The 25,842-nt window shown below is 34.0% G+C and overlaps 3 protein-coding genes across 3 annotated transcripts in view; all 3 read left to right on the forward strand.

Annotated features, from left to right (window-relative positions):
• The window catches only part of LOC127835792 (uncharacterized), a 343,344-nt gene that overhangs the window by 232,886 nt on the left and 84,616 nt on the right, over positions 1-25,842 (forward strand). The gene's annotated exons all lie outside the window — the stretch shown is intronic.
• The window catches only part of LOC127835795 (uncharacterized), a 563,233-nt gene that overhangs the window by 111,592 nt on the left and 425,799 nt on the right, over positions 1-25,842 (forward strand). The gene's annotated exons all lie outside the window — the stretch shown is intronic.
• The window catches only part of LOC127836584 (uncharacterized), a 39,294-nt gene continuing 33,322 nt past the window's right edge, over positions 19,871-25,842 (forward strand). Inside the window, exon 1 of the mRNA XM_052363246.1 lies at positions 19,871-19,982. The gene's annotated coding sequence lies outside the window, so the exon portion shown is untranslated. The remainder of the gene's footprint in view (positions 19,983-25,842) is intronic.

Below are 25,842 nucleotides of genomic sequence, written 5' to 3' on the forward strand. Positions count from 1 at the left end.
TGCCCAGCTAAAATAATATCACACATTTGTCGAGAAGCAAAACATCATAACTGTTTACTAAAAGTTACGTTTATTCAAGTAGATACATGTGTTTAGATCACGATCAGTACGATTAGTATTCAGACACATGCAAACTATTCCTGATTGGAACATTTTCAACCTGGGTTCAAATGCCGGTCAATCCGATGACTTCCAAAAATAAGAAAATTTATATTATAAGTTATATGCAGTCAAATTGAAGAAATGACACATTAATTTTATTAATTATAAGTACAAATTAAAATGCACAATTGCTATGAGTTAGTTACTTTAATCTTGAATCTCAAGACAGAGAACCTGTAAGAGCCGTTATGAATATACAGTAAGAGCCGTTATGATTATAAAGTAAGAGCCGTTATGATTATACAGTAAGAGCCGTTATGATTATACAGTAAGAGCCGTTATGATTAAACAGTAAGAGCCGTTATGATTATACAGTAAGAGCCGTTATGATTATACAATATGAGCCCTTATGATTATACAGTAAGAGCCGTTATGATTATACAGTAAGAGCCGTTATGATTATACAATATGAGCCCTTATGATTATACAGTAAGAGCTGTTATGATTATACAGTAAGAGCCGTTATGATTATACAGTAAGAGCCGTTATGATTATACAGTAAGAGCCGTTATGATTATACAGTAAGAGCCGTTATGATTATACAGTAAGAGCCGTTATGATTATACAGTAAGAGCCGTTATGATTATACAGTAAGAGCTGTTATGATTACACAGATTAAATGAGCCGCGTTCTGGGAAAATGGGGCTTGTGCAGTATATGTAAAAAACATATTAAACATATATTTCAATATAAATTAAAATAAAAGTTAAGAAGAACATGTGTCGAAAAATTCGAAATAAGCCAAATATTTAATTCTGAAATCGAAATTGCCAGCATGTAAATCATGCATGTACGATGTGTATCTAAATTTAGTTTAACGGTTCATTTTAAATTCCTGCAACGATATTTATTCGTACCACACACGCACACTAACTAAAAAGACGAATGCTTTGGTCATTGTAGGAAAATATGTACGAAATATCTTCGTCACAATCGGCTCGGGCATTAATGTGTCTATGCTGCATTTTATGAAATTCGTCTTCAATGTATAATTTGTATTGCCTATTTTGCGTTATTGTAACATATTTTATCAATATATTGCAATTTAACACATATAAACAATCGTATAATCTCGCTTTAAGGCGAGATGATACGATTTTGTCAAATATTTATTAATTTATATAAAATGTGTAAAACACTTATTAAACATATTTTTCAATATTAAATAAAATAAAAGTTAAAAAGAACATGTGTCGAAACATGCGAAATAAGCCAGATTTTTAATTATAAAATCGAAAATGTCTGTAAAGTCGAATTCGCCAGCATGTGTATCATGCATGTACCATGTGAATCTAAATTTAGTTTAACGGTTCATTTTAAATTCCTGCAACGATATCTATTCATACGACATACGAACACTAACTAAAAGGACGAATACTTTGGTTATGTAGGAAAATATGTACGAAATATCTTCGTCACAATCGACTCAGGGCGCTAATGTGTCTTTGCTGCATTTTATGAAATTCGTCTTCAATGTATAATTTGTCTTGCCTATTTTGTGTTATTGTAACATATAATATCAATATATTACAATTTATAACCTATAAAAAATCGTATAATCTCGCTGTAACAGCGTACATAGTAAGTCACGACCAGAATGCGCGGATTTTGTTTATTTATAGCTAATTTAACGAATATTATCAACTGAAGCAGAATATATCTCGTTAATTATTAATAAGTATTTAGTTACTGTGTTGAAATTGATAAACATGATCAATCTGGAACACGAAGCTAAAACGGAATGCAATCGGTAGGAAACATAGAGTATGTGGGGTAAGTGGAAACAGACAACGTTCTTAACGCCTATTGTTAAAAGCATACTTGAAGAGAGAACACAGTGTTTTAAGCATGAACACTGTATCAATCTTTTAATACACCATTAATCCGAGGTCCAATTTGCAAGTTGTTGAAATAGGAACTATCAACAATTTGGAAACAGAATTAAAAAATTCGTTAAAATTATTCCTTTTTTTCTGATATTCAAATGTTCATCGGGTAATTTAAAGCATGGCGTCACTGTCGTGTTTGTTATTTTGAATGACAGTGTGTTGATGCGTTAGATGCATTATAATTTAGTCTCAATGAGAGTTGGTAATATTTTAAAGCCATATAAGCATGTATATCTTTGAGTATAAACAGGGACCTATACAGACAAATAAAGTTTGTATAGCCTAATAATAGGTCCCTGGTATAAGCCATTTAGAGTCATGCGTATTGAGTTATTGCCACTTTGTCTTACTATCAGGGTTTTTGTGCACCTGACCTGTTCTACTTTAGCACCTGAGTCAAGGTATTTCGAAAATCTACCGACAAGTAGTATTATTGCAATTTACGCAGTGTAATGTTGCATTTTTGTATTTTATTTTCCTGATCACATACGATATGTATTGTGTTATTAAGGGCCTGAAAGGCCCAAAGTCGCTAACCTGAGATACAAAGGAACTGACCTGTTTTGTGACGCCCCAAGATATTATTTGAACAAACGTTCTGACCAACTTTCATGAAAAGTGAAATATAAATGTTACTGTTAGATTGCTAACAAGGTCTAACTATAGCCATATTAGGATAAATTCCCTGATCCGTTGCGGCCATGTTTTTTAACAGACCGGAACTATTTTTAAACTGATTCAATATATCATTAAACCAGAACTATTTTCAAACTCGGCAAAGATATTGTTGTGATAAATCTTCTGACCAAGTTTAATTAAGATCAGGCAATAAATATGGCCTCTAGAGTGTTAACAATGTTTTACTAAAGTAATATATAGACCGCCCCATTTAGGTCATGTTTTTCAAGAAACTGGAACTATTTTTGAACTTGTTCAAGATATCATTAGAACAAATGTACTGACCATGCTTCATGAAAATTGGATTATAATTGTGACTTTAAGTGTGTTAACAAGTTTTTACTATAGCCATAAAAGGAAGCAAGGGACAAAATTGTCACAAAACCAGGTTTTCAAATTGAAAAAAAAGTCTGATAAAGGGAGACTACTCAAATTGAACTGATTGTTTATAATTAACCCCCTTTGTTTCAAAATATATTTATTTTTAGTCGTGGCGACCTTGAGTTGACCTTGAATATATTGACGTAATTCTTTCGTGCGACACACTGTCCATTGATGTTGAACAAATGTGCAAACGATTTCAAAATCTCACAATGAATGACATATTTATCGCCCGGACAAGCTCATTTATGGCCATTTTTGACCTTTGAACTCAAAGTGTGACCTTGACCTTGAAGATATTGACGTAAATCTTTCGCGCGACACACCGTCTAATGATGTTGAACAAATGTGCAAATACTGATTTAAAAATCTCACAATGAACGACAAAGTTATGGCCCGGACAAGATATTATTTAGACAAATCTTCTGATCAAGTTTCATGAAGATGTGAAATAAATGTGGCCTCTAGAGTGTTTACAAGGTTTAACCATATAAGGCAAAATGCCCTGCCCTCTGGTTGCCATGCTTTTCAACAGACCAGAATTATTTTGAAACTCAATCAAGATGTCATTGGGACGTATGTTGTAACCAAGTTTCATACAAATCAGACCATAAATTTGGCCTCTAGGGTATTAACATGATTTTACTATAGCCATATATTAGGAAAAATGCCCCGCTGAATGGCGGCCATGTTTTTCAACAAACCGGAACCATTTCCGAACTCATAAAAAAATCTTTGGGACGAATCTTGTGACCAATTTTCCTGAAGATCGGACGATAAATGTGGCTTCAAGAGCGTTAACAAGGTTTAACTTTAGCCATATAAAGCCATATAAGGAAAAATGCCAGAACCCCTGGTGGCCATGTTTTTCAACCAACTGGAACCATTTTCAAACTTTTTCTAGATAGTATTGGGAAAAAATCTTCATGACCAAGTTTCATGATGATCGGACAATGAATGTAGCTTCAAGAGTGTTAACAAGGTTTTACCATAGCCATATATAGCCATATAAGAAAAAATGGCCAGCCCCCTTGCGACCATGTTTTTCAACCAACTGGAACCATTTTCGAACTCGTCCAATATATCATTGTGACAAATCTTATGACCAAGTTTCATGATGATTGGACAATAAATGTGATCTCTAAGGTGTTAACAAGGTTTTACTTTAGCCATATAAAAAAATGGTCCATTCCCTGGGGGCAAGGTTTTTTAACCAACCAGAACCATTTTCAAACTCTTCTGACTAACATTTATGAAGATCGGACAATAAATGTTGCCCCTATAGTTTTAACAAGGTTTTACTATAGCCATATTTAGCTATATTAGGAAAAATGCCCCACCCCCTGGGGGCCATATTTTTTCAAGCAACTGTAACCATTTTTTTAACTCATCCAAGTTATCGTTTAGGCAAATCTTCTGACCAAATTTCATGGAGATTGGACAATAAATGTGGCATCTATAGTGTTTCCAAGGAAAATGTTGACGCCGCACAATGGAAAAAAAGCGATCACAAAAGCTCACCATGAGCACATTGTGCTCAGGTGAGCTAAAAATATACCTAATGTGAGGAAAATGCTTAACCTCACTTACATAGCTCAACTTCATTTGGGCTGTGCTCTACAAAAAGGGTGTTTAATTGACTGCGTCAAGTGTCAGCACGGACTAATCAGGAATGACACTTTTTGCTTTTATGATATTTTTTCATTTAAAGAAAGTCTCTTTTTAGCAAAAATCCAGTTAAGGCGGAGAGTGTTGTCCCTGATTAGCCTGTGGGGACTGCGTTAAACACCTTTTTCACAGAGCGAGGCTCATTTGTATGAGTTTCCAGTTAGGAACTATGTATAAAATAAGTTTTACATTGAAAGGTATGAAATCAGCTGACAGGAGGAGAATACACCCTCGCGAAGGATAAATACATACAGGTAAGTGTAAAATAAAGGACTGCTATATTTATAAAACAAGAGCATCGAATAACGGGTGCCAACGCTTGGCTGCGGGTGCATTTTTGTCATAAATGAAAACTTTTTTTTTAGAGTTCCGTGACCTTGACCTTTGACCTAGTGACCTAAAAATGGGTGTGGTGTGTAGAACCCCCCCCCCGAAAGATAATAACAATTACAGGTAAGTTTCAAAACAAGAGGCCTGAAAGGCCAAAAGTCGCTCACCTGAGATTAAAGTGAACTGACCTGTTCTATGTGGCCCAAGATATAAGCTCAATTATTGTTCTTACCAAGTTTCATGACAGGTGAAATATAAATGTAGATTTTAGAGTGCTAACAAGGTTTGACTATAGCCTTATAAGGATAAATTTCCCTCCCCTGGCATCAATGTTTTTCAAGCAACCAGAACCATATTTAGAGTGATATCAAGTTTTTACAAAAGGCATATTAGGAAAAATGACCCTCCCCCTGGTGGCCATGTTTTTCAAGCAACTGGAACCATTTTCGAACTTGCCCAAAATATTACCGGTATTGGAAAAATCTTTTCACCAAGTTACATGATGATCAGACAATAAATGTGGCCTTTAGAGTGTAAACACTGTTTTACTATAGCCATATAAGGAAAAATGCCTGGCCCCTTTCGACCATGTTTTCAACAGACCAGAACCTCTTTTGAACTCTTCGAAGATATCATAAGAACAAATCTTTCGACCAAGTTTCATGAAAATTGGACAAAAGATGTGACTTATAGGGTTTAACAAGTTTTTATTATAGCAATATAAGGAAAAATGCCCCCCCCCTTGCAGCCATGTTTTTCAATCAACCAGAACCATTTGCCAATTCGTCCAAGATATCATTGGGAAAAATCTTCTTACCAACTTTCATGAAGTTCGGAAATAAATGTAGCCTTTAGAGTATTAACAAGGCTCTACTATAGCCATATAATGAAAAATGCCCCGCCCCCTGGTGGCCATGTTTTTCAAGCAACCACAACCACTTTCGAAATGGTCCATGATATCATTGGATCTTCTGACCAAGTTTTATAATGATCGGACAATAAATGTGGCCTCTAGAGTGTTAACAAGGTTTATCTTAAGCCATGTAAGGAAAAATGCCCCGCCCCCTGGTGGCCATGTTTTTCAAGCAACCACAACCATTTTCGAACTGGTCCATGATATCATTGGATCTTCTGACCAAGTTTTATGATGATCGGACAATAAATGTGGCCTTTAGAGTGATAACAAGGTTTATTTTAAGCCATGAAAGGTTAAATGCCCCGCCCCATGGCGGCCATGTTTTTCAACCGACTGGAACCATTTTTTAACGCATCCAAGATATATAATTAGAACAACCAGAAGATTCATGAAGATCAGACAATAAATAGAGCGTCTAGAGTGTTAACAAGGGTTTACTATAGCCAAATATATCCATTTAAGGAAAAATTCCCTACCCCCCGGCAGCAATGTTTTTCAAGCAACTGAAACCATTTTCAAACTGGTCCAATATATTATTAGGACAAGTCTTCTAATTTAATTTCATGATGATCGGACAATAAATGCAGTCTTTAGAGTGTTAACAAGGCCCAAAGTCGCTCACCTGAGATACAAAGGAACTGACCTGTTTTGTGAAGCCCCAAGATATTATTTGAACAAACGTTCTGACCAACTTTCATGAAAAGTGAAATATAAATGTTACTGTTAGATTGCTAACAAGGTCTAACTATAGCCATATTAGGATAAATTCCCTGATCCGTTGCGGCCATGTTTTTTTACAGACCGGAACTATTTTTAAACTGATTCAAGATATCATTAAACCAGAACTATTTTCAAACTCGTCAAAGATATTGTTGTGATAAATCTTCTGACCAAGTTTAATTAAGATCAGGCAATAAATATGGCCTCTAGAGTGTTAACAATGTTTTACTAAAGTAATATATAGACCGCCCCATTTAGGTCATGTTTTTCAAGAAACTAGAACCATTTTTGAACTTGTTCAAGATATCATTAGAACAAATGTACTGACCATGCTTCATGAAAATTGGATTATAATTGTGACTTTAAGTGTGTTAACAAGTTTTTACTATAGCCATAAAAGGAAGCAAGGGACAAAATTGTCACAAAACCAGGTTTTCAAATTGAAAAAAAAAGTCTGATAAAGGGAGACTACTCAAATTGAACTGATTGTTTATAATTAACCCCCCTTTGTTTCAAAATATATCTATTTTTAGTCGTGGCGACCTTGACCTTGAATATATTGACGTAATTCTTTCGTGCGACACACCGTCCATTGATGTTGAACAAATGTGCAAACGATTTTAAAATCTCACAATGAATGACATAGTTATCGCCCGGACAAGCTCATTTATGGCCATTTTTGACCTTTGAACTCAAAGTGTGACCTTGACCTTGAAGATATCGACGTAATTCTTTCGCGCGACACACCGTCTAATGATGTTGAACAAATGTGCAAATAATGATTTTAAAATCTCACAATGAACGACAAAGTTATGGCCCGGACAAGATATTATTTAGACAAATCTTCTGATCAAGTTTCATGAAGATGTGAAATAAATGTGGCCTCTAGAGTGTTTACAAGGTTTAACCATATAAGGCAAAATGCCCTGCCCTCTGGTGGCCATGTTTTTCAACAGACCAGAATCATTTTGGAACTCAATCAAGATGTCATTGGGACGTATGTTGTAACCAAGTTTCATACAAATCAGACCATAAATTTGGCCTCTAGGGTGTTAACATGATTTTACTATAGCCATATAAGGAAAAATGCCCCGCTGAATGGCGGCCATGTTTTTCAACAAACCGGAACCATTTCCGAACTCATCAAAAAATCTTTGGGACGAATCATGTGACCAAGTTTCCTGAAGATCGGACGATAAATGTGGCTTCAAGAGCGTTAACAAGGTTTAACTTTAGCCATATAAAGCCATATAAGAAAAAATGCCAGAACCCCTGGTGGCCATGTTTTTCAACCAACTGGAACCATTTTCAAACTATTTCTAGATAGTATTGGGAAAAAGTCTTCATGACGAAGTTTCATGATGATCGGACAATGAATGTAGCTTCAAGAGTGTTAACAAGGTTTTACCATAGCCATATATAGCCATATAAGAAAAAATGGCCAGCCCCCTTGCGACCATGTTTTTCAACCAACTGGAACCATTTTCGAACTCGTCCAATATATCATTGTGACAAATCTTATGACCAAGTTTCATGATGATTGGACAATAAATGTGATCTCTAAGGTGTTAACAAGGTTTTACTTTAGCCATATAAAAAAATGGTCCATTCCCTGGGGGCAAGGTTTTTTAACCAACCAGAACCATTTTCAAACTCTTCTGACTAACATTTATGAAGATCGGACAATAAATGTTGCCCCTATAGTTTTAACAAGGTTTTACTATAGCCATATTTAGCTATATTAGGAAAAATGCCCCACCCCCTGGGGGCCATATTTTTTCAAGCAACTGTAACCATTTTTTTAACTCATCCAAGTTATCGTTTAGGCAAATCTTCTGACCAAATTTCATGGAGATTGGACAATAAATGTGGCATCTATAGTGTTTCCAAGGAAAATGTTGACGCCGCACAATGGAAAAAAAGCGATCACAAAAGCTCACCATGAGCACATTGTGCTCAGGTGAGCTAAAAATATACCTAATGTGAGGAAAATGCTTAACCTCACTTACATAGCTCAACTTCATTTGGGCTGTGCTCTACAAAAAGGGTGTTTAATTGACTGCGTCAAGTGTCAGCACGGACTAATCAGGAATGACACTTTTTGCTTTTATGATATTTTTTCATTTAAAGAAAGTCTCTTTTTAGCAAAAATCCAGTTAAGGCGGAGAGTGTTGTCCCTGATTAGCCTGTGGGGACTGCGTTAAACACCTTTTTCACAGAGCGAGGCTCATTTGTATGAGTTTCCAGTTAGGAACTATGTATAAAATAAGTTTTACATTGAAAGGTATGAAATCAGCTGACAGGAGGAGAATACACCCTCGCGAAGGATAAATACATACAGGTAAGTGTAAAATAAAGGACTGCTATATTTATAAAACAAGAGCATCGAATAACGGGTGCCAACGCTTGGCTGCGGGTGCATTTTTGTCATAAATGAAAACTTTTTTTTTAGAGTTCCGTGACCTTGACCTTTGACCTAGTGACCTAAAAATGGGTGTGGTGTGTAGAACCCCCCCCCCCGAAAGATAATAACAATTACAGGTAAGTTTCAAAACAAGAGGCCTGAAAGGCCAAAAGTCGCTCACCTGAGATTAAAGTGAACTGACCTGTTCTATGTGGCCCAAGATATAAGCTCAATTATTGTTCTTACCAAGTTTCATGACAGGTGAAATATAAATGTAGATTTTAGAGTGCTAACAAGGTTTGACTATAGCCTTATAAGGATAAATTTCCCTCCCCTGGCATCAATGTTTTTCAAGCAACCAGAACCATATTTAGAGTGATATCAAGTTTTTACAAAAGGCATATTAGGAAAAATGACCCTCCCCCTGGTGGCCATGTTTTTCAAGCAACTGGAACCATTTTCGAACTTGCCCAAAATATTACCGGTATTGGAAAAATCTTTTCACCAAGTTACATGATGATCAGACAATAAATGTGGCCTTTAGAGTGTAAACACTGTTTTACTATAGCCATATAAGGAAAAATGCCTGGCCCCTTTCGACCATGTTTTCAACAGACCAGAACCTCTTTTGAACTCTTCGAAGATATCATAAGAACAAATCTTTCGACCAAGTTTCATGAAAATTGGACAAAAGATGTGACTTATAGGGTTTAACAAGTTTTTATTATAGCAATATAAGGAAAAATGCCCCCCCCCCCTTGCAGCCATGTTTTTCAATCAACCAGAACCATTTGCCAATTCGTCCAAGATATCATTGGGAAAAATCTTCTTACCAACTTTCATGAAGTTCGGAAATAAATGTAGCCTTTAGAGTATTAACAAGGCTCTACTATAGCCATATAATGAAAAATGCCCCGCCCCCTGGTGGCCATGTTTTTCAAGCAACCACAACCACTTTCGAAATGGTCCATGATATCATTGGATCTTCTGACCAAGTTTTATAATGATCGGACAATAAATGTGGCCTCTAGAGTGTTAACAAGGTTTATCTTAAGCCATGTAAGGAAAAATGCCCCGCCCCCTGGTGGCCATGTTTTTCAAGCAACCACAACCATTTTCGAACTGGTCCATGATATCATTGGATCTTCTGACCAAGTTTTATGATGATCGGACAATAAATGTGGCCTTTAGAGTGATAACAAGGTTTATTTTAAGCCATGAAAGGTTAAATGCCCCGCCCCATGGCGGCCATGTTTTTCAACCGACTGGAACCATTTTTTAACGCATCCAAGATATATAATTAGAACAACCAGAAGATTCATGAAGATCAGACAATAAATAGAGCGTCTAGAGTGTTAACAAGGGTTTACTATAGCCAAATATATCCATTTAAGGAAAAATTCCCTACCCCCCGGCAGCAATGTTTTTCAAGCAACTGAAACCATTTTCAAACTGGTCCAATATATTATTAGGACAAGTCTTCTAATTTAATTTCATGATGATCGGACAATAAATGCAGTCTTTAGAGTGTTAACAAGGTTTTACTATGGCCATATAAGGAAAAATGCCCCACCCCCTGATGGTCATGTTTTTAACCAACCGGAACCACTTTTGAACGCATTCAAGATATTGAGACAAATCTAATGACCAAGTTTTATGGAGAATGTACAATAAGTGATTATGTAGTCTCTAGAGTTTAAACAAGGTTTTATTATAGCCTTATATATCCATATATGGAAAAATTCCCCGCCCCCTGGCAGCGACCAACCGGAACCATTTCCATTCTCGTCCAAGATATCATTTGCACTTATCTTCTGACTAAATTTCATTAGGTTCTGACAATAAAAGTTGCCTCTAGAGTGTAAACAAGGCAAATGTTGACGCCGCACAAAAGGCGATCGCATACGTTCACTATGATCAACATCTGCTCAGGTGAGCTAAAAAGGGCTGCTATATTTATAAACTAAATTTTACATTGAAAGGTAAGATATCAGCTGAAAGGAGGAGAAAAACCCCTCCCCCTGAAGGTAAATACACCAGGTAAGTGTAAGAATAAAGGACTGCTCATCACCTGAGTACCATAATGAAAACCAGTCACCAAGACTCGTGTGTCAGATTTATTAACAGTTAAAAAACAGTTGACGACTAGACGAACATCCGGAATATCAATCTGAAAATGATCAGATGTCAAATTTGTATTTTAAACATGAAACATTAAGTTCACGTTATAGACACATAATTAAATAAATTAGCTTAATATGCATAGATAGCATTGTTCTCGTTCAGGATTCGTTCCTTGCAACAAGAATATATATATAAAAATAAATAAATAAATTTATATATATGTATATATATATATATATATTTATATATATATATATATATATATATATATATATATATATATATATATATATATATATATATATATATATATATATAAATTTATTTATTTATTTTTATATATATATTCTTGTTGAAGAATATTTCATTTAAATCGACATTTGATGATAATATTCAATTAAGGAAGTCACATTATCAGTTGCCGGGTAATGAACAGCACTGACTTGTTATAAAACAGTGTTTTCGTTAACACATATTTTTTATTCGAGAAAGCATAACACATATATTTCATTGACTCTTGAAAACAATAATGATTATCGAATGAATAACATTACGACATGCTCAAGCTTGATCTTTTTGAGAGAATTTAAAAGAACAGCAACACATACATTAAAATATATGTTGCACGGAAATAATCTTTACATTAGAAATGTAGAAATAAATCGACTTTTTTTATATTGCGCATGGCGATTGTCACTAAGATACAAATGTAATACAAAACCAATAAGTAAATTAGAGCAGAGTGACCCAAATAGCAATAACCTTATGGCAAAATCATTAATTGATAACAGTATTGTACAGTTCACAACATAGATCGATTTGATAATTACTGTCAATTCGATAGTTGTCTGCCACTTGGTGTTTGCTAATCAAACATACATTACAATCGCCTTAATGGCACGTAGTTGTACAGATTTGATAACGTTCCAGATAAGGTAGGTAACGTATTCAATTCAATTTAAGACCTAATCATTATCTCAAGTATGGTTCAGTGTGGGCTTCAATTTGAAGGACTGTTATTTTGAATAACAGTAGTATTAATAGATGTCGCTAAAGTCTGAAATTCATTATTGAATTTTAACATTTCATACAAGTGCGCTAACACTATTTATAATTTCATTTAGGCTGACGCAGAAAAATAACATAAATTATCTTACTCTTCAACAGGCTGTTAATAAAAAAATAGTGCCCATACCTATTGTATTCCGATTAATATTTGTTGTCTTCCGAATAAGTAGTGGTATTTAATATTACCTAAAATGAACATTACTCTATGGAAAACATTGTCCCAGACTTTGTCAGAGCTAAAGCTTCAAAACCTTTAGACCATGTGTCTTTAATGTGTCACGTTGATTGATTCGATTTATGGCTAGTTGGTTCCCTATTGATCTTTGCGTCTCTGTGTCAAAAGACACATAACTATTACAAACAGCGAAAAGAGACGGATTACGTGAAGTTTGCATAGCTGTGGACGTTAACAAAAATTAAGCGTCATATTTTGTGCCTATCATCATATAGTTCAGCTGTAAATTTATCAATGAGGTTATTTTTTAGTACTTTGCTCATCACATGAAATATCTCATGTAATCAAACACTAGGTAGATAATAAAGTTTAAATGTTAGGATACCAGTTTAATGATGTCTTGTTTTATCGTTCACAAGTGCGTTGAAAGTGTCAGATATCACCATATTGACTGTTACATATTTATCCCAAACAAAGATAGCAATGATATAGGATTGTGTTTGTCTGCCAAGTAACAAACTAAATAAAGAAGACTTAAGACTGCATTAATTGGGATGTATATTGACAACGCACCATAACCCGGGCCGAATCAGACGATCACGAGTTCGATCCGTACATATAACTTGTGTGCGGATTGGTTATACAATCATTTCTATGGCATTTCTATGGCAATTCTCACACTATATCTGTTTAAAGAATGACAATTGTCAGTTACTGGCTTAGAAATATACACTTAGTACTAATACACAAGCTAACCTAGTATAGCGTAAGGTTAATAAACATATCCCTGTAATATGTATGAACTACTATTAGAAACTTCGAGCCTCAATCTTTAAAAAACAAACAAACATATCAACAATACAAATTAAAAGGCACGTTCAGTTTATATATTTAATTTCGAACAAAACAAAATATATATTATATTATGTTTAATATTCTGAAAGAGTTCATGCATACCTAATATATGAAACATCAACACCATGTTATTAGCTGCTTAAATAAAAAAAAACACAAGCTACAAAAAGTGTTTCAATAATTCTCCATTGTTTGTCTCTTTACAATTTCACAAATTGAATATTGGTATGAAAAAAAATCATGCCCTTTAAACTGCAATCACATAATACTGAAAATACGATCTGTTGAAAATGTAGCTTTTCTATGGCAATTAAACCAAGAAGTTTAAGACATCAAATCCAACAACAATGGAATTGGAAACGATCACGTGACTAGCGCTGTTACAGAGATCGGTGTCACAGTAGCATGAATGTGCAAAAAAGCAAATTCAAAAGCCGTTGTCATGAAGACGATCAAGTGCAACGGTATAGCCGAACGCAGACGTCTCCGTACACCCGTTAGACTGACCGTTTTCACACAGTCCCGTTCAACAGCAACTGAAAACATGACGTTTATTTTTTATTGAGCTTAACCCATTTATGCCTAGTGGACTCTCCCATCCCTCTAAATTTGATCAATTTATTTCCACAATACGGGATGTTTAGTATACTTATTTCTATATTTATAATATTTCTTACAGAAATTCCTTTTAGCAAACAGCGCAGGCCCAGATGAGACGCCGCATCATGCGGCGTCTCATCTATGTCTACGCTGTTTGCCAAGGCCTTTTTTCTAGACGCTGGGCATAAATGGGTTAATTGTATGTTCATGTGTGCGTTTTTTACATACCCGTAGTTCGGCAGAAAGGTGTGTTAACGGTGACAATACAGTCACAACATGGCGCCCGTACAGCGACTTCACGATTGTACGTAGAGTATCATTATGACTCCCGTAAATGCACAAGGTGTAGGTAAAGTGGCCACGCGTCTGTACACTGAACTATAGATAGTAATAAAGTGTCCGGGCTATCGGTTCATGCAATGATCACATCATAAACTCGCGTGAATATTTCTGCCGGTTTCGCAAAACGCATTCCTCCATTATGATGTATGAAAAAAAAACACATACTGCGATTTTTTTTCTTATTACGAAGACCACCGTACTTCACGAAGCGAAGCTCCATTAATTAATTAATACGAAACATTGGGAGTAGGGTTTAACGATAAGGACTCGACAGAGTGTAAATAGGCACTCATCCTTTGGAGAACTCGTCCTTTTAAGCGGTCGGCCTTTGACCAAGTTATATCGATTGCATTCCAAAAATTTTTTTGGGGGTTTTGAACGTAATTTCCATCCATTTATGTAAAATACATAAACATATACATGCATTGTAGGCGTATACATAAATTTGCTTATTTATTTGAAGTTCACACATCTGTCCTTCAGTGCTCTAACAGAATCAAGCTTCATTGCGATTTTCAGGAAAAACATGGCGTCGTTTGTAAAAGACCACGTTTTAGGATAACAATATATGAAGAGAACAAGACCAATTACAATATGTAATCTAAATTCTTTCTAACAATAAAATTAGGTTGTACACTTAAGCTTCATTAAAGCTATTGTGCTTAAAGAGACCTCGCGTACTGTTTGTACGGCGTAAAAACTGTTTTTGATTTGTTATCATCCGGCCGACCATATTTTTGTGCAAACACTAAACTTTTTTGATTATCCATCAACAGTTTTAAGTCTTTTAGTTCCTTTCGAACATATGCACCAAATAGCCTTATAGTTAGCCTAATTATATGTAAAGAAATAATACTTATTAATAATTTTGAAGGTTTCTGCGTGTCATTCTATAATGGATCATCGCTCCGGAGAATCTTGGCTTAATGTATGTGCGTAAAGTGTCGTCCCAGATTACCATTGACAGTCCGCACAAGCTAATCAGGATCGATATTTTCCGCGTCTATTGAAGTTTTGCTTCATTTAAACGAAAATATATACGACGTTAAGTGTTGTCCCTGATTTTCCTGTGCGGACTGCTCAGGCTAATCTGGTACGGAACTTTACGCAAATGCATTTATCCCCGTGTTCCTATTGCTCGAAGTAATATCATTATTAAAAAATGTAGCGTAACGTGGTCCGACTTTCCTTTTTAAACATGATTTGCAACCGCTTTTCTTCGTAACGGACGCATGGCTCAGATCAAGGGTGTCATCGTTGCAAGCTGCTCCCATACATTTGTAGCACGTGATCGCCCTGATCGTGATCGCCGACGTCACACCAACTGGAAAAATAAGTTAGTTCGTGACGAAGCTTTTACTCACCTTGATGCATTACAAATGTTCATGTTAGTTCAAATTTTAAAGCCACATAAATACTCAAAATTAACGCCTTTTTCTTAAAATATTTCGTAAAATAAAGTTAACCCATTTTTGTATAGTGTGTGACAATTTATTCCAGGTGAATTTCCCGCGACGATATCAGAACATTTACGTGCGAATGCGAACGGGAACTACGTCGTCCTTCCAACGCTCCCCGACGCCAATCGTAAATGCCTAAAAATAAAAACGAGCATTGTGTATATCGTTGAATCTATGTTACCATTCCACATCAAGCGTTGACATTTTGGCTATTGCTAAAAGGAACCCTAATTAACTTAATGTTATTATACGAAATATTTTACGAATTATTTGTTGATTTTTAGTATTTATGTGGCTTTTATTTGTTCGTATATAAAAGTGTTGTTTTTTCGAAAACGTAAAATGTACTTAATATACTACAGGTATAAATATTATAAAATATAATAAAGGTAGATTCAATCCATGCACAGTAGTATGCAGACACAAACACATATTTCACCCACAAAGGTGAATGTATTATGTTATGATAATAGAAACAATTTTTGAATTGAATACTCTAAGCTAAAATACAGTCAAAATTAGACCAGAATTTTTGGTTCGGAAATTCCACTATATATAGCATAAGATTTTCAATCTCGTTTACGTAACCGCAAGTATAATTATATAAATTATGTCCGATTTATATAAACGGACGCATAATCAATGGAATTTAGACACATTAATACACTTTAAAAAATAAACTTAAATTTCGAAACATGTTCGACCAAACATGACATTTAAATCATCGATTCGATACTGGATGCAGATGCAAGACAAATTCCAGTAACATGAAAAAATACTCTCCTAGACTTAATGGTGTATTTAAATTGGTTTTAAAATAGTCATTCGTTTGTTACCATGTACCTAGTTCTGGAAAAACATGACTCAATGCATGTGCGTAAAGTGTCGTCTCAGATAAGCCTGTGCAGTCCGCAGTTAAGCCTAGACTGGGTGTTTGCTAAGAAGAAACTTCCTTTAAACGAAAAATTCCATAAAAGCGGAAAGTGTCGTCGCTGGTTAGCCTGTGTGGAATGCACAGGCTAATCTGGAACGACACTTTACGCACATACATTTAACCCGGTTTTCCCAGAACGAGGCTAATATGAGTGTAGCTCTTAAAGTGATTTAAAGGTTGTGCAAGGTATCGCGTTTTTTCATAAAAGTATTTAATTACCCAAAGCATGTTAATACATGTAAACAGTCATACAGGTATTTGTCTTTACATGGACATTGTTTTGTTTGTAAAATGTACAAATCACGATCGGCTTTTTTAAACATCAATATCTTTGTTCGTAGAATAATACGCGACCGTCCTATGTTAATGACTAGTTTCAAAAAATAAACTTGCATATTTTTGGAGTGTTCTACAACCAAACACACGCAACATCGATGGTGACTGGAACCAAATAGAGTACTCACCGTCGTGCTTCAAATACGCCACCCCCCACCCCCGCATGATGCTTTGTTGATTCTCTTTTAGATAATTTGTGTTATTAATTATACTAGAAGGGGGAAAAGTATTACTTATATAACAAAGGGAAATAACCGTGCAATTATTCCAACACAAGTTTAAGTGTTTGTGCATACTACAAGTTCTCTCAATAGGAGATAATTGACTATTAAGGCACTAGCTGATACCTCTAATAGTGTTTGAGTTAGGCACCGGACAAAAATTCAACATAAACACTAACAACTCGTAATAACATTGCACATATTAAATCCAGAATTAAGTTTTTTGTATCTGCAATATTCCTATTGCTACATAAAAGGGTTTAATTTCATGGCTAGACAAAATGTAAAAATTAAAATTAACTAAGGACATTAACGGTATAAATGCATAGTAACGCTTTGTGTGTGCTACACTTCCGATAACTGACATACCTATCCACCCAATTCCAACCCATTCAATTCGTTACGTGAAAGGTGCAAACAATAATAGCATCGTATAAAATGGAAAGGATAAATATCGAAAAAAGATACTGTCGGTCAAAACAAAATTCATTCAGTCCGATTATGTTTAAGTAGTAGAAGTAATATCTTCTTAATATTTAAAGACTGCGTTAAACATGTAAACTACGGAAGCGCTATGTACCGTTTACGAATCAAGACGCTGCTTGCGTAGAAGAAAGAAAGGGAAATCACCTTAAATAAAGGGAAATTGTGAAACACAAGTTCAGCAAATCCTGGTGTGCATTGTTTGTTAAATAACATTCTATGCATTCTATTTTTCGACCTATTCTTTGCAAATTATAAGGATCAATATCGTATCGATAGGTAGTGCTTTTTAACCTAAAAACCAACAAAAAGTCTCTCTTTTCCAGTCCTCGAATCTTACGAACGAACAAATATATTCACCAATTCACTTTTATTTACATTATATTGTATACTGATCTTACTTTTTTCAAATCAAATAAAATATTGATTTATTAAACACAATATAAAGCTTAGCAGATATTGTGTCAGAGCATTAGAGTTTTATGCAATTGCAATTCATTTTGAAAGTTGAACTATCCTGCACAATTCTGTGAAGATCTGTTATGACGCAGACAAAAATTTAAATTGTTCGGAAACATATACAAGTAAACGTTGGGAAGTGCTTAGAATATATACTAGTATACGTTATGAATTGCACAAGTACACGACATTTTATCTATGGTACCTTTATCCTTTTATTAACGTAATTTATTTAATTTTTTTCATGTACGCAAAAACAATGTGTGGCAAATATTCTCTAAATGCTAGTGCATGACCTATTATAGACCTTTGTATTTGAGGTCAACCAGTATATATTCTTTACGTACACTTCAATAAAGTGAAGATATTGCTTCCAGACCATTGTAAAGGTCCGCCCATAGGACATTCGCAATGACGCTTACAGGACCTGTAAATAAACTCTGACCTGCACAACTCACACTGCAGGACATGGTGAAATATTGCATTAAATGTGCTTTTAAAAATAAAAATACTGTTCATGTTTATGTTAAAGATTTTGATGATATGGAGGTTGTTTGTGTTGCTGTTGTTGAAAATGATTATAGTGGTGCTTCTACTTCTTCTAATTATGAATACGATGCTTTTGTTGCTGCTGTTGATAATGATAAAGTTATTATTATGAACGCTATGCTTACTTTATTGGCTAAGCATTCTGTCTTGTATTATTATTTCATAATTCTTTACTTGTTATCTAGCCATTAGTTGCTTAACAGGCGCTTGTTACCCAGGCACCCAAACCGGACAAAGTCACACGTGAAGCGACAGCTAATTTGACGGAACTTCGGCTATTGTTGGCTAACTAAGTGCTTTTCGTGATCTAAAATATCCTTTCACCATGGCTTGATCGTCTCTACCGCGCTACAGCCTGAAGTGCACAATGTGCGTGTTGTGATATTGTACAATTAATTACTTGATTACAATGATATTGCATCTGGTATGTTGATTTTTTAAATGAATGTTTTTTAACATGCCAAATTGAATACTATTATGTTAAATCGATTCGCATTATATCGGCATGCCGACTGTTATAATATATTTAAATTAAAACTACGAACAGATTGAAGAAAAACACGACGAATGTCTTTAATTAATTGTTACTCCATGGAAAATAAATACTTTTGAATATTGGACACAGAAATTCTTCAACTCGTTTTATCCATCATCCTTGTCTACTTGACATAATAAGCTAAAGAAATACTAGACCCCAGTCCCCATTAAGCACGGGTGGAATCGGCAGTAAATCCGGGACGACTTTGGAGATCTTTGAACGTAAATGATCTTCCAAAGACCATCACCCATGACAAGACACGGACCTAACACTAACAACCCCGGCCGCAACACGCAATCAACACGCTCACAGGGACTGTCCCGGACAGTCCCGACAGCGCTACGTACTAACACAACAAAGACCCGACTAATCCCATATAAGCGAGGACCAACACGGCATCTTCACGGATCATCCCGGATCTAAACGACTAAGACAACGATAGTTACACGTTCTTTCCGATTTATTTTTAAACTTAGTTTTCCATGTAATCTGGTCAACCTGTTTTCAAATGTCCTTCATACCAGTTTATCACACCTTTAAGATAATAACGGATACTTATGTTACAAACGCGGCGGTCTCGTTGAATAGCACACAATTCGCCTCAAGTGGCGGTCTTGTCGAACTCTCAATAAACGGGACAATGTCATGGGATATACATGGACACTTAAAATCAACTTTGCAGTTTTTAAGGTAAGGACACAGTTCGTTTTGAACAATTTTACCTTGCTTAATTGTTTTAATATTTGATATGTCAGTTTGAAAGTTCAAATTATTATGTTTACATATTGCGATAATATGTATTTTTAGCCAGTTCTTAACACTATGTGGATAAAAACGAACGAAATATCTGGTACTTGATATCTAATTTACAACCTCATACGCATACTCATGCATCAAACCATGGATTAAACAAATATATAGTCTACTCAATCATTGAATGTATTTTTGTCACTTATTTGGAGTATTTTATGAATTGTTGTTATGCCTTTCATCGGTAGGTTTTGTAGTTGAAGTTGCTGTAGTTATTTATTTCTTTTTAAGCAACTCCTTTAAAGCAACAATATGATTGGTTCCTCTATAAGCGTTTTATTGTACACATCATCTTTAAAAAATTGGTTTCGTGGTATATTTTTCGAATTCTCCATCTCAGTTTAAAAATATATTTGAACTATAAGAAAACTGTTTTCATTATGAAATAAAATATCAAGTCATCCAATTCACCACTCTCCTTAATACACCGCTTATATTAAACGTATGATATGGTAACGATTAAGTAAAGCAGAATACTTAACCTTTATATCATTTGAAGGCCTATTTCAACAAGACAAATCTAAAGCAATGCGTTATCCTATTTCACGACTTCAATATACATGTGATGTGAGATTGCCGGGGCTCATTTCATACGATAGTGGTAGACGGCCGGTTATGACTCGTAATGCTTTCGTAAAGGAGCGTATGGTGCGCAGACATGTTTTATTTTTATCAGAGACGTAAATAACAGAGATAGGTAACTCGACAAATATCGGCAAACTCTCGCAGAATACAAAAGTTAATGAAAAGAACATATGAATTCCGTATGTTGTAAAAAAGCATCATCTAAATTTGGAAAGTATGTCCTCTTATGTACATTGTGATTAAGTAAATGAAATGTGTACCGGCTTCTACAGAGGAGCTTATGCAACCATTTGTGTGATACAGTCTCTTCATTAACCTCTGTAGTAACGATTTTAGTCTGTGTAATAAAATAATGCATGAACATTTTACAGTTTTTACAGTTTAATGATATTTCATCAAAACTTCATAATTCATTAACAAATATCAATACACCTGGTATAAAACAAATTAAGCAATTTATAAAACATAACACATATTAAGCAAGCTGTTGTTATTACAAATAACAAATTGGAAGAAAACAGCTAATATTCTGCAGTTATGCAGGCAACAAACATGTAAGCATAAGTGCCATTATCGTATGAGGCTGGGTATTAATGTTTCCGAAGAAAACTCATAATCACATAATAATTTTTTATCATGGTGATTGGACTATAAATGTGACTCAGAGTGTTGACATGTTTTTACCATAGCCATATACGGAAAAATGCCCCGCCGCCTGGCCATGTTTTTGAACCAACCGGAACCATTTTCGAACTTGTCCGAGATATCATTGGGACACATTTTTGACCAAGTTTCATGAAGACGGGGCAATAAATGTGGCCTCCAGAATGTTAAAAAGGTTTTTCTATAGCCATAAATAGACATATAAAGAAAAAAGCCCAACCCCCTGGTGCCCATGTTTTTCAACTAACCGGATACTTATGTTACAAAAGCGGCGGTTTCGTTTAATAGCACACAATTCGCCTCAAGTGACGGTCTTGTGCATTCGCTATAAATGCCATGTGTATGTTCGAGCTATTAAATGAACGAGGTAATTGGATGGACATAAAAACTTTAAATAAACTTAGCTGTTTTTTAAGGTAAGGAAACAGTTCATTTTGAACAATTTTACCTTGCTTTATTGTTTTAATATTTGATATGTCAGTTTGAAAGTACAAATTATTACGTTTGCAGATTGCGATTATATGTATTTTTAGCCAGTTCTTAACACTATGTGAATAACAACGAACACAATATAATGTAGTTATATCTGATTTACAACCCAATACGCATGCTCTTGCCTTAAACCATAGAATAAACAACTATATAGTCTACTCAATCATTGATTGTATTTTTGTCACAATCTTGAGTATTTAATTACTTGTGCCTTTCATTGGTGAGTTTTGTAGTTGAGTTGTTGTAGTTGTTTATTTATTATTATATGAGCAACTCCTTTAAAGCACTAATATGATTTTGGTTCCTCAATAAGCGTTTTACTGAACAATTTGGTTTCGTGGCATATTATTCAAAGTCTCGCTTTCCTTCAAAAACATTTTTGGAACATTAAGAAAAATGTTATCATGATGAAATAAAATGCCATCTAAATCACCACCCTCCTAATTAAGTGAGGGACGATAAGATAACAATAATATGGCTAATTATCCTTCGAGCTCGTGACGTTTAAGTAAAGCAAAATACTTACCGCAAACTTAAAGGCCTAGACCAAATTTCCTTATTTTGAAACAATTGCTTTGTAAATCCATAAAACCGGTCTACTCCTGTGTATCATTTTAATGCATATTTCAAATATACAAAACAAAAGCCATGTTGCATTGTAAAAAATGTCCAAACAATTTACTTTCCCAATATACCATCACCTTATAATTCACTTTTAAAAACGTTGTTTAGATAATTAACCGCACTGAAAGTAAAATGGATGTAGAACAGGTCGAGACGTAAACAAGGTTATACTGTTTGAAAAAGGAGAATAAAACAATCAATGGAGTTTTATGAAATACTATAGCCCGTCATTTGCCGATTTCAGTACTTGCTTAAAAGACCCAAGATAACAGTTAATATATGAAAATGTATGAAATAAATAAATGACTAGGATTATTATTATTATTATTATTATTATTATTATTATTATTATTATTATTATTATTATTATTATTATTATCATTATTTTTATTATTATTATTATGATTATTACTATTATCATTATTTTTATTATTATTATTATTATTATTATTATTATAAATGTATCTGATTTGTTGTTTGATAATTAGTTGTATTTCTTTATTAACATCACCATATTTTCAGTATTAACAATTTGTCATTCACTAATATTGTGTTTATTATTGTTATTATGATTAAATATGACTAGAGTTAAATATAATTAGAAGTATTAAGTGTTAACTATAATTTATCAATTGTTTTTATGAATTTTAACAATTGTACATATTTTCTTGATGTAAATAAAATGTTTTCATCAGGTTGGTAGTATTTCCGTATAATACAATATTTCTTTAAGATTGAACATTTGGCAAATGGAAAGCATGCAGTACTTAACCATACTTAACATATACAACGGTCAGGTGTGTATTACTCTACATGCATTAGTGATTATTTCTTGTTAGTTAATTGTTCACTCTTAACAGGTGAACTAAATTGTGCAAGACTGAGCTTCACGTCATCTTTCCATTAATGTCTTATGTGGTTAATGCTCAGGATAACTTTAAGAACTCAATCTGTTAGAAACTACAATTTATAGACAACGTTGTAATAGATTGTAAACAACCTGTATAACCGAGCAAATGTTAGCATTGGATATAAATACGATTCTCAGTTTGACTTAGACGGTTCATGTGAATCAGTTATGGCATCGATGAAAAAAGTAATAATACAAATGTCGATTTTGCCGAATTATGGACTGTTACAATTGCATACTGTTTTCAGCTTCTCAGTCTTCTGTGTCTAAAAATAAATCATACGTGCTTTAATAAAACACACATATTTTTATCATTGGATTTTTTTAAGTATGTATGTTATAATATGTTTTGATAAATGATCAATCAATGTTAGTTTTATTAATAGATCAATTCTTTTTAGTTAGAAATTACTATTACAATAAGTTCACCCACTACCACAGTAGTATTCGAAATTCAAGAACAATACAGATGAAATTGCAAACGTTTTGTACAAGTGAACTTGTGAAATAAATAGTGTTTATTTTACCTAAATTCAAATGTTATTTGTATACATGCATGTGCGTTTATAACTTTTTCAAAGCCACACACCTTGAAATGAAATACATATTTATCAATACATATAGATGCAATTTGAAAGTGTGCAAAAATGTCATTTAATCTATAGCCTAGTTAGCAAGTAACTTTTCTTTCTTAATTTTTAAACCGAAAGTAGGATTTCTATATGTATACGTCCATTTCGACAAACGCGATAATTTTAAAGTTTTAAAGCGCAAAAAAGACGGATTTCTATCTTGTAACCACCAGCTATATTCTAATTGGCAAAGTTAAAATTAAATATAAAGCCTACTTAGAAATTAATTTATTATTTTTCAAAGGTACCGTTTTATAACCGAAAGAAGGATTTCTAGACGTATACGTCCATTTCAACAAACGCGATTATTTTTAGGTTTTTCGAGCGCAAAAAGACGGATTTCTACCTTGTTACCACCAGATATATTCATTCTAATTTGCATAGAAACAATATGTTTCTTATTACTTATATTTTCTTTCATTTCAAGGTGTGTGGCGTTAAGATTATCATGATTCATGTATACATAAATACAGAATCAATACAAAGGACAAAATGTGTGATTATTGCAGTATGGCATTAACTGATTTGAAAGCAAATGTAATTGTTTGTCCTTAAACTGTAGCAATCATACCATTATATTGAACTGTATGGATAGCTATATTGTGAAGTAATAGCAATACAAACTGCTTCTACCTGCAAATATACTGTATACGGCCTTAGGCACATAAATTGGAATTGATTATTGAGGTGGTAGTGCGCATTTATATACACATATTAGATAAAGTTAAAAAAAACTGTAGCGATATAGAGGATCACCTTTTAGTAACAGTTTTTAATGTTCCTAATAAATGTGACACTACGATGACTTTCGCCATACACATGTGAGATATAATTTGTGCTCATGTGTGCTCATGTGCTTTTTTAATTACAGTTTATCATTTGTATAATTCATTTGTTCTGCTTTGAAGTAAAATAGTGTATATGGACAAAGGCACGTTTAAATATGCCAATAAACTATGTACTGAACATTTATTCAAGATTTTCTAATGATCTTATTTAATTCGCGACTGAAATCGTTTCCAGACACAGATTTGAACAGGCGTCACATTATAGTAACTCATTGGATTTATGATGCATTAAATAACATAATACTCATTGTTCTAAATTGTTTTTAGTGCAATCATTGAAACAATACAAAAATATATTGGCGTTAACAAAGGAGAACATAAACATGTTAATTAAGTATTACGAGCATAGTAATTGTTTATATGTTTTTGATGCGTACTTGTTATGTAATTTGTAACATAGGTATGGTCAAAATGTAACAACATATTACAGTTAAAAATTACGTTGTACGACATGAAGGCGCTATTTGTTATTCTAATTCAATTATAATTGTTTATACTAGCTTTGTTGTTTGTATGCTTAGTGATATAAATTAATAACAAAACAAATAATAGGAATCTTCAACTAAATATAACATTGACCTTGAAAATTACGTTAAATCTCTACCATTTCAATCCAATCAATTTTATAACGATAACTTAACAATATTAAAAGTGGTCATTATTTTATTATTCTTAAAAAGCAACATCTTCGCTAAAGAACCTTTCGCTTGAATTATTTCAGTATTATAAAGCTTCGAGTATCATCGGTCGCTAAGTAGGTATGGCAGTAATTGAAATTGCTCACTAATGGGTTGCTTCTAATTGACTTCACATACCGGGATAAATACCACGTTTTTGTTATTATCTTAATAAACCGCAGGTCCCTACGACAAATTGTAGTAAAACTATTGTGATTTTCTAATTTCCACGATACTTTCACGGGCTGGTTAATTTCTTTTCGTGTACGTTTTCCTTCTTTATTTTGTCAAATGAAACGCGTTTTCATA

Source organism: Dreissena polymorpha, chromosome 6, assembly GCF_020536995.1.
Source record: "Dreissena polymorpha isolate Duluth1 chromosome 6, UMN_Dpol_1.0, whole genome shotgun sequence".
Lineage (NCBI taxonomy): Eukaryota > Metazoa > Mollusca > Bivalvia > Myida > Dreissenidae > Dreissena > Dreissena polymorpha.